Source organism: Leucoraja erinacea, chromosome 34, assembly GCF_028641065.1.
Source record: "Leucoraja erinacea ecotype New England chromosome 34, Leri_hhj_1, whole genome shotgun sequence".
In the NCBI taxonomy this organism is placed as follows: domain Eukaryota; kingdom Metazoa; phylum Chordata; class Chondrichthyes; order Rajiformes; family Rajidae; genus Leucoraja; species Leucoraja erinaceus.
In genome coordinates, this window is record NC_073410.1 from 16,799,259 (window position 1) to 16,813,048 (window position 13,790).

A 13,790-nucleotide genomic window follows, 5' to 3' on the forward strand; every position below is an offset into this window, starting at 1 on the left:
CTCGCGGGTCGGAGTCCGAATCGGCAGAGCGGCCAACGGAACCCACGGCTGAGGCCCAGATCAGCACCACGGAGGCGTGAAGTGGGGCGGCAACTGCGGTGAGGGCTCGCGATGATGGAGTCTCGGCGGTGGTGAAACCTTGCGGCGGCGGCGATGCCTCGCGGGTCGACCCGCGATCGAGTCGATGAGAGCGTGGAGGATCACCGTGGGGGGTGAGGGGAAGAACAATGGAGGAACTGGCCTGCTTTATAACTTTGTCTGCACCATAGCTGGCTGCTATTTGTATACATTGGGTACGCAGCAAAGAATCTCACTGTGCCTGGTCACATGTGACAATAAAGTATTCCATTCCATTCTCTGTATTAAATTCCAAGGGAAGGTCGATGGTTCGCGGGAAGATCTGGATGGAGGCAACATCTGCAACGGGCTTTTATAGTCGGCCTTAGCACTGTGAAAATGGTGCCCAAACCTCGCGACTCTTGTATATGGACTCAGTGGGCTATTTCTATATATTCTGTTCTTGATTGGGGATTGTACTTATGTCTGGTAATAATAATCCACACTTTCGTCGGGATCTGGGGATGCAGACATGGGAGCGGGGGGTTTGCAAGAGCTAGGTTTGGCTTTTGGGATGTCTGGAGCCAGTCTTTGCAACATTTGGCCGTGCCGTCTAACAATTGGGAAGTCTGAAAGATGTGGTGGCAAGGAACTGCAGGTAATGGTTTGCAAAAAAGACACAAAGTGCTGGAGTGACTCAGCAGGCCATGCATTGTCTCTGGAGAACATGGATAGGCGACGTTTCGAGATGGGACACCTCTTCAGAAGAAGGGTCATGACCCGAAACATCACCAGCCCGTGTTCACCCGAGATGCTGCCTGACCCGCTGAGCACTATCTTCTCCTCTGTTGTCAGACATCTGTACGGTCCTTCCATAAGGTTGGGTACAGTCCCAGTTTTCCCAACGTACCTCATTGTGGATATTGGACTTTGGTCTTTGGAACAGTCACACTGCAATGCTGAGAAACTACAGTCTGTTGGTTATAGATAGTGGCTCTGTGCATTAGTGGCTCTGTGCATTAGTGTCTGTGGATGGTAGGGGTCAGATTCCAGGTGCTGGCTGACATATCTCTAGATAGGTATCCTACATGTGCAGTGCTTATGTGTGGCAATACCTGGAGTTTGTAGTGTGTGGGGTGGGGTGCGGAGGGGAGAGAGTCTTGCAGATTTTAGAGATGGTGTGGCAACAGGCCCTTTGGCCCGCTGAGTCTAGGCTGACCATTGATCAGCCCCTACACTAACATTATCCTACGCACTAGGGACAAATGACAATTTTACCAAAGCCAATTAACCTCCATACTCGCACGTCTTTGCGATGTGGGAGGAAGCCAGAAGAAACCCATGCGGTCACTGGCATCTGTGGAGGCCAAGTCAATGGATATTTTTAAGGGGGAGTTTGGCAGAATTTTGATTCGTATGGATGTCAGAGGTTATGGAACAAAGGCAGGGGAATGGGGTTGAGAGAGAAATATAGATTAGTCGTGATTGAATGGCGGCGTAGAAATATGGACTGAATGGACATTTAGCTCCTCGAACCTATGACCATATGAAGAACATGGGAACTCCACACAGACAGCACCTACAGTCAGGATTGAACCAGGGACACTGTGAGGAAGTGGACTGGTTGTGCTTGACACTAGTTCTGCAATGGTTGTGCATTACACTAGTTCTGCACTAGTTGTGTATTACACTAGTTCTGCACCAGTTGTACGTTACACTAGTTCTGCACTAGTTGTGTGTTGCACTAGTTCTCCACCAGTTGTGCATTGCACTAGTTGTGCACTAGTTGTACGTTACACTAGTTCTGCACTAATTGTGCGTTACACTAGTTTTGCACTAGTTGTGTGTTACACTAGTTCTGCACTAGTTGTGCATTGCACTAGTTCTGCACTAGTTGTGCATTACACTAGTACTGCACTAGTTGTGCATTGCACTAGTTCTACACGAATGTGTTACACTAGTTCTACACTGTGTTTAGTTCTGCATTAATGTGGATTACACTAGTTCTGCACTAGTGCATTGCACTAGTTCTGCACTAGTTGTGCATTGCACTAGTTCTGCACTTATGTGTTACACTAGTTCTACACTAATGTGTTACACTAGTTCTGCATTAATGTGGATTACACTAGTTCTGTACTAGTTTTGCATTGCACTAGTTCTGCACCAGTTGTACATTACACTAGTACTGCACCAGTTGTATGTTACACTAGTTCTGCACTAATGTGGATTACACTAGTTCTGCACTAGTTGTGCATTGTACTAGTTCTGCACTAGTTGTGTGTTACACTAATTCTGCACTAGTTGTGCATTGCACTAGTTCTGCACTAGTTGTGCATTACACTCATTTTGCACTAATGTGTTATACTAGTTCTGCACTAATGTGGATTACACTAGTTCTATACTCGTTGTGCATTGCACTAGTTCTGCACTAGTTGTGCATTGCACTAGTTCTGCACCAGTTGTTCGTTGCACTAGTTCTGCACTAATGTGTTACATTAGTTTTGCACTAATGTGGATTACACTAGTGCTGTACTAGTTGTGCATTGCACTAGGTCTGCACCAGTTGTACATTGCACTAGCATTACACTAGTTCTGCACTAATGTGTTACACTATTTCTGCACTAGTTGTGTGTTGTACTAGTTCTCCACCAGTTGTGCATTGCACTAGTTGTGCACTAGTTGTATGTTACACTAGTTCTGCACTAGTTGTGCATTGCACGACTTCTGCACTAATGTGTTACACTAGTTCTGCACTAATGTGTTACACTAGTTCTGCATTAACATGGATTACACTAGTTCTGTACTAGTTGTGCATTGCACTAGTTCTGCACTAGTTGTGCATTGCACTAGTTCTGCACCAGTTGTACATTACACTAGTTCTGCACTAGTTGTGCATTGCATAGTTCTGCACCAGTTGTACGTTACACTAGTTCTGCACTAATGAGTTACACTAGTACTGCACTAATGTGGATTACACTAGTTCTGTACTAGTTGTGCATTGCACTAGTTCTGCACTAGTTGTGCATTGCACTAGTTCTGCACCAGTTGTATGTTGCACTAGTTGTGCATTACACTAGTTCTGCACTAATGTGTACACTATTTCTGCACTAGTTGGGTGTTGTACTAGTTCTCCACCAGTTGTGCATTGCACTAGTTGTGCACTAGTTGTACGTTACACTAGTTCTGCACTAGTTGTGCATTACACTAGTTCTGCACTAATGTGTACACTATTTCTGCACTAGTTGGGTGTTGTACTAGTTCTCCACCAGTTGTGCATTGCACTAGTTGTGCACTAGTTGTACGTTACACTAGTTCTGCACTAGTTGTGCATTACACTAGTTCTGCACTAATGTGTACACTATTTCTGCACTAGTTGGGTGTTGTACTAGTTCTCCACCAGTTGTGCATTGCACTAATTCTGCACTAGTTGTGCGTTACACTAGTTCTGCACTAATGTGTTACACTAGTACTGCACTAATGTGGATTACACTAGTTCTGTACTGGTTGTGCATTGCACTAGTTCTGCACTAGTTGTGCATTGCACTAGTGCTGCACCAGTTGTGCATTACACTATTTCTGCACTAGTTGTGCATTGCACGAGTTCTGCACCAGTTGTGGGCTGGCTCTCTGCGCCGGTGCCGCTCCGCCTGTGTTGCGCCGCGGGGGCGGGCACTCGCTCGGGAGACGGAAGTGGTGGGACTGAGAGGAGCGGATCGGGCGGCGCCGGACAGCAGGTACCTGGGGCTGGGCTGGGCCGGGCCGGCAGGGGAGGAGAGGGGGGGAGACGCGGCAGCCTGGACCCAGGGCCGGGGGTGTGGGCCGCGGAGGAGAGTCTGTCCCTGTCCCCGGGCAGCGGCTGTTGCAGCGGCCGGGGTGGGAGCGCCAGTCCCCGGCTGTGGGAGCGGCCGCGCAGCGCTGGGCCCCGACCCGGCCCTCGGCTCACACTCACACTCACACTCACCCACACACTCACACTCACGCAGACACACTCACTCCCGCAGACACACTCACTCACTCACACTCACGCAGACACACTCACTCACGCAGACACACTCACTCACGCACACACACTCACGCAGACACACTCACGCAGACACACTTACTCACACACTCACACTCACCCCCACACACACTCACTCAGACTCACTCAGACACACACTCACACTCACTCACTCCCACACACTCACCCCCACACTCACACACTCACGCAGACTCACTCACACATCCGCACACTCACCCCAACACACACACACTCACTCACACAGACACATACTCACATACTCACCCCCACACACACTCACACACTTTCTTACCCACCCAGTGACCCTCACACTCACTCACACCCACTCACCCATGCACACCCTCACACTCACACCCTCTCATTCATCTCCTCACACACACTCAGCCCCACCCACTCACACTCACCCTCACACACTCACACTCATACCCTACCCCTCACCCTCACACTCGCACTCACACCCACCCACTCACCCTCACCCTCACACCTACCTCTGTGTGCTCTGGCAGTCACTGGAACTGCTCCAGCCTTCAGAGACCCGAGTTTGATGCTGATCTTGGGTACAGTCTGTGTGGGGTTTGGGAAATCATGAGGGGAATAGTCTCTTCCCTAGAGTAAGGGAATCAAGAATTGGAAGACAGGTTTAAGGTGAGGGGTGAAAGATTTAATAGGAACCTGAGTGGTAACTTTTTTATACAATAATGGTGGATGTATGGAGGAGGTAGTTGAGGCAGGGACTACTGCAACGTATACAAGTATACAAACTTAAAGCACACGGCATTGGGGGTTCAGTATTGATGTGGATAGAGAACTGGCTGGCAGACAGGAAGCAAAGAGTAGGAGTAAACGGGTTCTTTTCACAATGGCAGGCAGTGACTAGTGGGGTACCGCAAGGCTCAGTGCTAGGACCCCAGCTATTTACAATATATATTAATGATCTGGATAAGGGAATTGAAGGCAATATCTCCAAGTTTGCGGATGACACTAAGCTGGGGGGCAGTGTTAGCTGTGAGGAGGATGCTAGGAGACTGCAAGGTGACTTGGATAGGCTGGGTGAGTGGGCAAATGTTTGGCAGATGCAGTATAATGTGGATAAATATGAGGTTATCCATTTTGGTGGCAAAAACGGGAAAGCAGACTATTATCTAAATGGTGGCCGATTGGGAAAGGGGGAGATGCAGCGAGACCTGGGTGTCATGGTACACCAGTCATTGAAGGTAGGCATGCAGGTGCAGCAGGCAGTAAAGAAAGCAAATGGTATGTTAGCTTTCATTGCAAAAGGATTTGAGTATAGGAGCAGGGAGGTTCTACTGCAGTTGTACAGGGTCTTGGTGAGACCACACCTGGAGTATTGCGTACAGTTTTGGTCTCCAAATCTGAGGAAGGACATTATTGCCATAGAGGGAGTGCAGAGACGGTTCACCAGACTGATTCCTGGGATGTCAGGACTGTCTTATGAAGAAAAACTGGATAGACTTGGTTTATACTCTCTAGAATTTAGGAGATTGAGAGGGGATCTTATAGAAAGTTACAAAATTCTTAAGGGGTTGGACAGGTTAGATGCAGGAAGATTGTTCCCGATGTTAGGGAAGTCCAGGACAAGGGGTCACAGCTTAAGGATAAGGGGGAAATCCTTTAAAACCGAGATGAGAAGAACTTTTTTCACACAGAGAGTGGTGAATCTCTGGAACTCTCTGCCACAGAGGATAGTTGAGGCCAGTTCATTGGCTATATTTAAGAGGTAGTTAGATGTGGCCCTTGTGGCTAAGGGGATCAGGGGGTATGGAGAGAAGGCAGGTACGGGATACTGAGTTGGATGATCAGCCATGATCATATTGAATGGCGGTGCAGGCTCGAAGGGCCGAATGGCCTACTCCTGCACCTAATTTCTATGTTTCTATGTAATATGTACTTAGGTTTATGAATGGCACAAGGCGGGGTGGGAGGGTGAGGCGTGAGTTTGCAAAGCAGTTCCCGGTTGATTTGTCAAGGCGGAGGGAATGGCATGGCAGAGAATCAACGAGTCATGCAGCACGGAAACAGGCCCTTCGGCCCAACTCATTCATGTGGACCGTCATGCCCATCTACACTAGTTCCACCTGCCTGCATTTGGCCCATATCCCTCGTGACCTTTCCTATCCATGTACCTATCCAAGTGTCTTCCAAGTGCTGTTATAGTACCTGCCTCAACCCTCCTCTGGCAGCTCGTTCCTTATATATCCACCATTCTTGAGTGAAATCGTTGCCAATCAGGTTCCTATTAAAACTTACCCCTCTCACCTTATACATATCAGTTTAGTTTAGAGATACAGCGCGGGAACAGGCCCCTCCGCCCACGGAGTTCACACCGACCAGCGATCCCTGCACACTTTAACATTACCCTACACACACTAGGGACAATTTTATGTTTTACATTTATACCAAGCCAATAAACCAACAAACCAGTACATCTTTGGAGAGTGGGAGGATACCGAACATCTCGCAAAAAACCCGCGCAGGTCACGGGGAGAACGTACAAACTCGTTACCGACAACACCCGTAGTCAGAATCAAACCCTAGTCTCTGGCGCTGTAAGGCAGTAGCTCTACCCCTGCGCCCCCACCGTGCCGCTCACAATGTCCTCTTTATTTTGACTCTCCTACCCCAGGTAAAAAACGTTGCGCATTAACACTATCAATTCCCTCATGATTTTACACACAGTAGGTCTGGTACAATGAAGAGAAACGTTGGTAGCAATAACAGGAGGGCAGCATGATCTGAATGTCAAAAGCCTAGGAATGGGAAGGTGCAGTGAACCGTCGATGCCCTTGTGCATTGGTCACTGAAGGTACCGCAGGAGAATGGGAAGGTGGGAAGGCAAACGGTACACTGAGCTCCATTGCTTCGAGTCAAATGTAGGTCTACCACCGATTTTCCGCCAACTGGTATCCGGCATTTCCTTTAATCGAGACAAAATTACGAGAAATTCTCACTTGGAAGTCTCCCCAGAAACTGGAAGCCCCCCCGCCTAAGTAGCGCCTAAGCCGGGTGAGACAGTTGATTTCGACCTCATCGGAACTTCCACAGCCGATCGGCGGGTCGAATTTTCACCCTCCAGCCAAAAATCTGAAACTCTGGCGGACAGGTCTGGTGACCTCTGTTGGTTCGGCAAAACAGATAATCCAGAAAGACTCTGGAACCAAGGGTGCCAGAATATCGATGGTGGACCCATATAGGGACAGCATGTGACAGTGGAGGCTCATAGTAAAACTTCACCCTGAGTTAATGAGGGAAGTTGAATGCCTTTATCTGAGAATGGCAGTACTTGCTCTGGATGGAATTCAACAAAGATTTGTCAGACTCATCCCTGGGATGGCAGGCCTGACATTTGGCCAGAGATTAGATCAATTATAGTTTAGATGAATGAAATCACAGACACCCTCCGAATTATAATAGGACGGGATGGTCTATATGATGGGGAAGTCCTGGATTGGCAGCACAGCTTAATAATAAGGTGTAAGCCATTTAAGAGATGAGGTACAGATCCACCAGCAATTTTCAGGCACGCTTGGTTCCAGAGCCTCTCTGCCGGATCCAATTTACAGGACCAAACTCCACCCGCTGATCGGCACCACATTTTTGGGGGGATTTCTGAGGGACATTTCAAGGTCGCTTTTGTAATTTTGTCTGGATTTATGTTGCTAGAAAATCGGTGGTGGACTTGTATTTTTAGTTTAGTTTAGAGATACACCGCGGAAACAGGCTCTTCAGCCCACCAAGTCCACACTGACCAGCGATCACCCCTTGCACTAGCAGTAGGGACAATTTATCATCTTTACCGAAGCCAATTAACTTAAAAAGTTGTATGTCTTTGGAGTGTGGTTGGAAATCTGATCACCCGGGGAAAACCCACATGGTCATGGGGCAAACGTACAAACTCCATACAGACAGCACCTGTAGTCAGGATCAAACCCAGGTCTCTGGCGCTGTAGGGCAGCAACTCTGCCGTTGTTCCACCATGCTACCCAGCACCATTATAACGAACATTTAAAAAAAAAAAAAAATCCAGGTTATTATATTAATGAAATTTAAATTCCATGGCTGCCTTAGCAGAGATTGAACTCTTCTTTGCATTGTTGGTCCTGCCCTCGGGATTATGACTAATTTAGTGTTGCACCCACAATTGTATGTGATAATGAGTAAGCATCTCACCTCGTTCTGGAGTCAAAGACAACCCAAGCATCTGGACTGGAACTAATTCCCCTGAGTTTTGCTAACAGTCTGAATGAGGAACCCGGCCCAAAACGTCACCTATTTGTGTTCTCCAGAGATGCTGCCTGCCCCGCTGAGTCACTCTAGCCTTCTGTGTCTATCTCCTGAGTTTTTCTGTGTGGTAGCAAAGGCATTAACAAGCTGGTAGTTGCTGCTTTATGAACACTGGTTTTCCGGCACCCTTGGTTCCAGAGCCTATCTGGATGATCTGTTTTACCAGACCAACAGAGGTCATGGGCTCTGAGAGCCGTCCGGTGGTACCAGGGCAGTCCGCCTAGGCAGCCGCGAGCGGGGCCGAGATACTGGCCCACAAAGTCGGCCGTGGAAGTCAGCTATGGGAACGGATCAGCCGGCTCTGGCCGGGCCGGAGTTCCAGAGCCCCGGGACAAATTCAACCCACCGATTGGCCAGCGGAAGTCCCGATGAGGTAGAGATTGGCAGCCTCACCTGGCCTTGGAGCCACATTTTTGGGGGGGGGGATTTCGAGTGCTCGTATTTTTGTCAGGAATAAATGAGGTGCCAGACCGCCAGTTACCGGAAAATCGGTGGTGGACCTGTATCATCTGGTGCAGAAAACTCTCCAGCATAGACCCTGATGGGTCTCCACCCGAAACGTCACCCACATTCCTTCTCTCCAGAGATGCTGCCTGACCCGCTGAGTTACTGCAGCATTTTGTGTCTATCCCTGTGCAACATCATTCCAAAACGCCTCAAAATATCTCATCCACAATGCACTATGTTAGATCTCCTTATGATCTATGTTAATCCCGACCTCATAGGGACTCTCCCCTTTTCCTTTCTTCTTCCTGCCCCCACCACCCCCACATCAGTTTGAAGAAGGGTCTTGACCCAAAATGTCACCTATTCCTTCACTCCATAGATGCTGTCTCACCCGCCGAGTTTCTCCATCATTTTTATCTACCTTCGATTTTTCCAGCATCTGCAGTTCATTCTTAAACATGTTAGATCTCTAATGATTCATGTTGTGTAGACAAACAGTCCATTTTGTGCATTGCAAAATTACGTGTACCAGTTAAAGAGGGATTCATGTATTTCTGGAGGAATCCAGATCAAATTAGGCTGATTCTTTGATTAGTGTAGAGAAATGATGCAGGAGCTTCTGGGAGCAGAGCGCAAGATCTGAGCCATTGGCAAGTGGAACAGCCAGAGATAAGGGAGATTTATTTTGAGTATAGTGTAGATTAGTTTATAGTTTAGTGTAGATGACAGTGTAGTTTAGTTTAATGATATTGGGTGGAAACAGGACCTTCGGCCCACCGAGTCCACGCTGACCAGAAAAAGTACACTATTTCTCTTCCACACACTAGGGACAATTTACAGAAGCTAATTAAACTACAGACCTGAACATCTGTGGAAAGCGTGAGGAGACCAGATTATCTGTGAAAGCCCACGCAGTCACAGGGAGATCGTACAAACTCAGTACAAACAGCACGCAAGGTCAGGGTTGAACCCGGGTCTCTGGCACTGTGGGGCAGCAACTCTACCGCTGAACCACTAAGGCATTGAGTATAAGACTCAGGAAGTTATAATTCAGCTTTGTCGGACTTTGGAGTATTATATGCAGTTCTGGTCGGCCTAATACAGGAAGGATGTGGGGAGGCTACAGAAAAGATTGACGAGAACATGCATTGATTAGAGGGTTTTAACTATAAGGAGAGTTTGGACTGACTTGGATTGTTTTCTCTTGAATGCCAAAGGTTGAGGAGAGACCGGATTAAAGAATGTGGATCTCTAGTGTTGTAACACAGTGGAATTGTTATAAAATGCACTATATTGAAGGATGCAGGAAGTAAATTCAAATAGGCGATATGATAAATACTCAAATTACAGAGGTGTACAACATCGAAAGCTCCTTTATCCCAATGATAGACACAAAATGCTGGAGTAACTCAGCGGGACAGGCAGCATCTCTGTCTGTCCCGCTGAGTTAAGGGCCTGTCCCACATACGTGTCCTTGGCACACAAATTACGCACCTCGTGGTCGCATTGAGCCGCGATGGTCCCGCAAAGGTCGTCGCGATTACATGCGTACGCACAGCCGTCTGGAGCTCGTGACGTCATTTGAAGATGGACACAAGGTTGGAGTAAATCAGCGGGACCGGCAGCATCTCTGGAAAGAAGCAATGGGTGACGTTTCGTGTCAAGACTCTTCTTCAGTCTGAAAAGAAGGGTCTTGACCCGAAACGTCACCCATTGCTTCTCTCCAGAGATGCTGCCGGTCCCGCTGATTTACTCCAACCTTGTGTCCATCTTCAATTTTCTTGGCCCCGCTCTGGGAGTAGAAGCGGGGGCGGATCCGGACCACAACGGCCGTGAGCCCCAGGCCGAGTTCGGCGATCGTTTGCCTGCTTCTGCTGCTGTTGAAGGTGAGACGTTGCGTCGTGCCAGGGTCTTGGGCCTGTCCCACTTTGGCCGTCAGTTCAGCGACAGGCCGTTGGCGCACGAAGATTTTGTTCACTACAAACATTTCGGAACCCCGTGCGATGTCGCACACAACTGCATACCCCTCCGCGCTTCTCAGTGGGTCGGCCCTGTGTAGCCACATGATGCCCGTGCACCTCAACGCGACCACGAGGTTGCATAATTTGCATGCCAAGGACACGTAAGTGGGACAGGTCCTTTATTCCAGCGGGACAGACAGAGAAGGAATGGGTGACATTTCGGGTCGAGACCCTTCTTCAGATGCGTTGTGTCTTCAGTTTAACCAGCATCCGCAGTTCCTTCCTACACCCTTCACCCCAAGTCCATGTCCATCATCAAAGACCCATTTTACCCACCCCATCATATTCTATGCTTGTATTTCCATCAACATCCCCCACACAGGGAGAACGTGCAAACTCCACCTAGAGAGCACCGGAGGTCAGGATTGAACTTGGGCTACCGAGGGTGTAAGGCAGTAGCTCTATCGGTTGCGCCACTAAGGTGGGAGTACTTTTAGGGGTTAGAGATGATGGAATCAGATGGGTAGCTTTTGCAAAGAGTTAGTAGCATCAGGATGGGCTGAGTCTGTGAACTATTAACCTGCCTGTCCCGCTGAGTTACTCCAGCATTTTGTGTCTATCTTTGGTGTACACCAGCTTCTGCAGTTCCTTCCTGCACAAACTATTAAGATCTGTCAGCAATATTGACATTGGTGTTGCTCTATCACCTGGTCCATGAAAAAATACCTCTGTCTCTGCAGGGATTTCCCAGAGAGTTACACGACCAATATAACTTGCTGCCAGCAGGGAGTTGCTAAATATAACTGTGGAGCATTGTCACGTGCAAGATTTTCTAGTGTAGTTACATGAGGTTAAAATAGAATGGATTGGAAAGAGCTGTTTCCCTTTGATGAAGAGTTGATAATAAGGGAGGGGTGAGTTTAAAGCTGTCACAGGAAGAATTGTAGGGGAATTGAGAACTTTCTATCGCTGAGAGAGAGGAAAGTCACTACCGAAAGAATGGTGACAGGAGAAAATTGAACTTAAAATATCGAAAACTGCAAAAAGCTAAACATAAGAACAGAAACGTTGATATTGTTATGTGTATTATGTGTGCATGTATTTTACATATATATGTGTTTGTTATATATAATACATACACACACTGAATATTTTTTTTAGTTTATTATATTGATAACAGAGAACTATGTTTAAAGAAGGGTCTCGACCTGAAAAATCACCTATTCCTTTGGTCCACAGATGCTGCCTTACCCGTTGAGTTTCTCTGTTTGCATAGTCTGTTATGCTGCTGCAAGTAGGAATTTCATTGTTGTATCTTGGACATCTATATCTATATACTATTAAAACTGTGTGCGTGTGAGGGTGTATGTCATATTCCTGCCCTTTAATTCGTTACTCCGCCAAAACCACACGCATAAACGCCGAGATTTTCACCATTTTGCTAGCCATTTCACTTTTACATTCGCTCATCCACTCCTCATTAAATGTAGTCTTTTTTCAGTACACATTTTTAATAAAATCTACCCAAAATCTACCTGATAGAAGTATATACCCGGCTCTGTCACGCTGGCCGAAGACAAAGATCGCTGTCCTCGCTGGCTTGCACTGTCCGAAAATCCCGCGTGTCAACGGCCTGTCGGCCCGCAGACGCATTGAGGGCGTACGCAGCGTCTCGACGGGCGTACGCAGCGCTTTGACGGCATATGCCTAGCGCGTGGTGTTGCGCGATGACGTCAGGCCTCCCCCTCCCCTTGCAACCGCGCGTTGCAGGAACAGACCCAACGGGTCTGCACTTGGTCGAGATTTATGTTCTTAAGCTGGTAAAGAGTGCAGAGAAGATCCATGAAGACATTGCCAGGACTTGGCCTGAGCTATAGGGAGAGATTGAACAGGTCGGACTTTACTCCTCTGAGTGGAGGAGAATGAGAGGTGATTTGATAGAGGTGCACGGGATCATGAGGGTAATAGATAGGATGAATACATTGAGTCCTTTACCCAGAGTAGGGGAATCAAGAACCAGAGGTTTAAGGTGAGGGGAAAGATTGAATAGAAACTGAGGTGGGGGAGTGAGCTGCTAGAGGAAGCATTTGAGCCAGGTGTTATAACAACATTTAAAAGGCATTGGGATAGGTAAATGGGTAGCAAAGGATCAGAGTAGGGGTGGGGAACCTTTTCATGGTGAAAGGCCGCATTAAGTTAGCTGTAATCTAATGGCCGCATCCAAGAAACTTCAATTAGATATACTTCGAAATGTACATTATTTTGTTAAAATAGCCCTCATAACTTACTGATGTTGTAATTGTGGCCGTCAGTCGGGGGAATTATTTCGTTGAATCTTCTTTTACTCTTTGGTATTTTAAATACGTTCATTTTCAGATTAAAATAAAAATAATAAAAGACGAACAAAAATATATGAATAAAAATAAAAGATTTGTTCTATAAAATTTGGATTCGTTCAAAAGGCCGCACTTAATTTGTGGCCTTAAGGCCACAGGTTCCCCACCCCTAGATTAGAGAAATATGGGCCAAACTCAGCCAGGTGGGTCTAGTGTAAATGGGGGATCTTGGTCGGCATGGGCAAGTTGGGCCGAAGGGCCTGTTTCCATGCTGTATGATTCTGACTCTTATCAGGCTGAAGTGGCGGTGCTGGCTCGAAGGGCCGAATGGTCTCCTCCTGCACCTTTTTCCATGTTTCTATGAACAAGAATCAGAGATAACGTTCCAAGTCTTTGACAACGATGTCTCTTTGGTCTGAAATGTTAACTTGAATTCTCTTTACACATTTGCAGCTTGACCTGTTGGGTGTTTTTCTGTGGGTGAAGAGGTTTCTGCCAGAAATGTTAATTCTGTTTCTCTTTCCACAAAGGGGAGTTTAAAAGTACTTGGATTTGCACTTGAAGTGCTGAATCCTGTGGTAAAGAGGGCGTGTGGTGTGCTTGCCTTCATCGGTGGTGGTGTTCAGTACAAGAGTCAGGAAGTCATAATGCAGCTCTCGAGGACTT

General features: G+C 47.4%; 1 protein-coding gene across 1 annotated transcript in view; it reads left to right on the forward strand.

The window, feature by feature from the left end:
- The first annotated feature begins 3,643 nt into the window (after positions 1 to 3,643).
- LOC129713054 (annexin A7-like) overlaps positions 3,644 to 13,790 on the forward strand; it is a 60,548-nt gene continuing 50,401 nt past the window's right edge. Inside the window, exon 1 of the mRNA XM_055661933.1 lies at positions 3,644 to 3,791. The gene's annotated coding sequence lies outside the window, so the exon portion shown is untranslated. The remainder of the gene's footprint in view (positions 3,792 to 13,790) is intronic.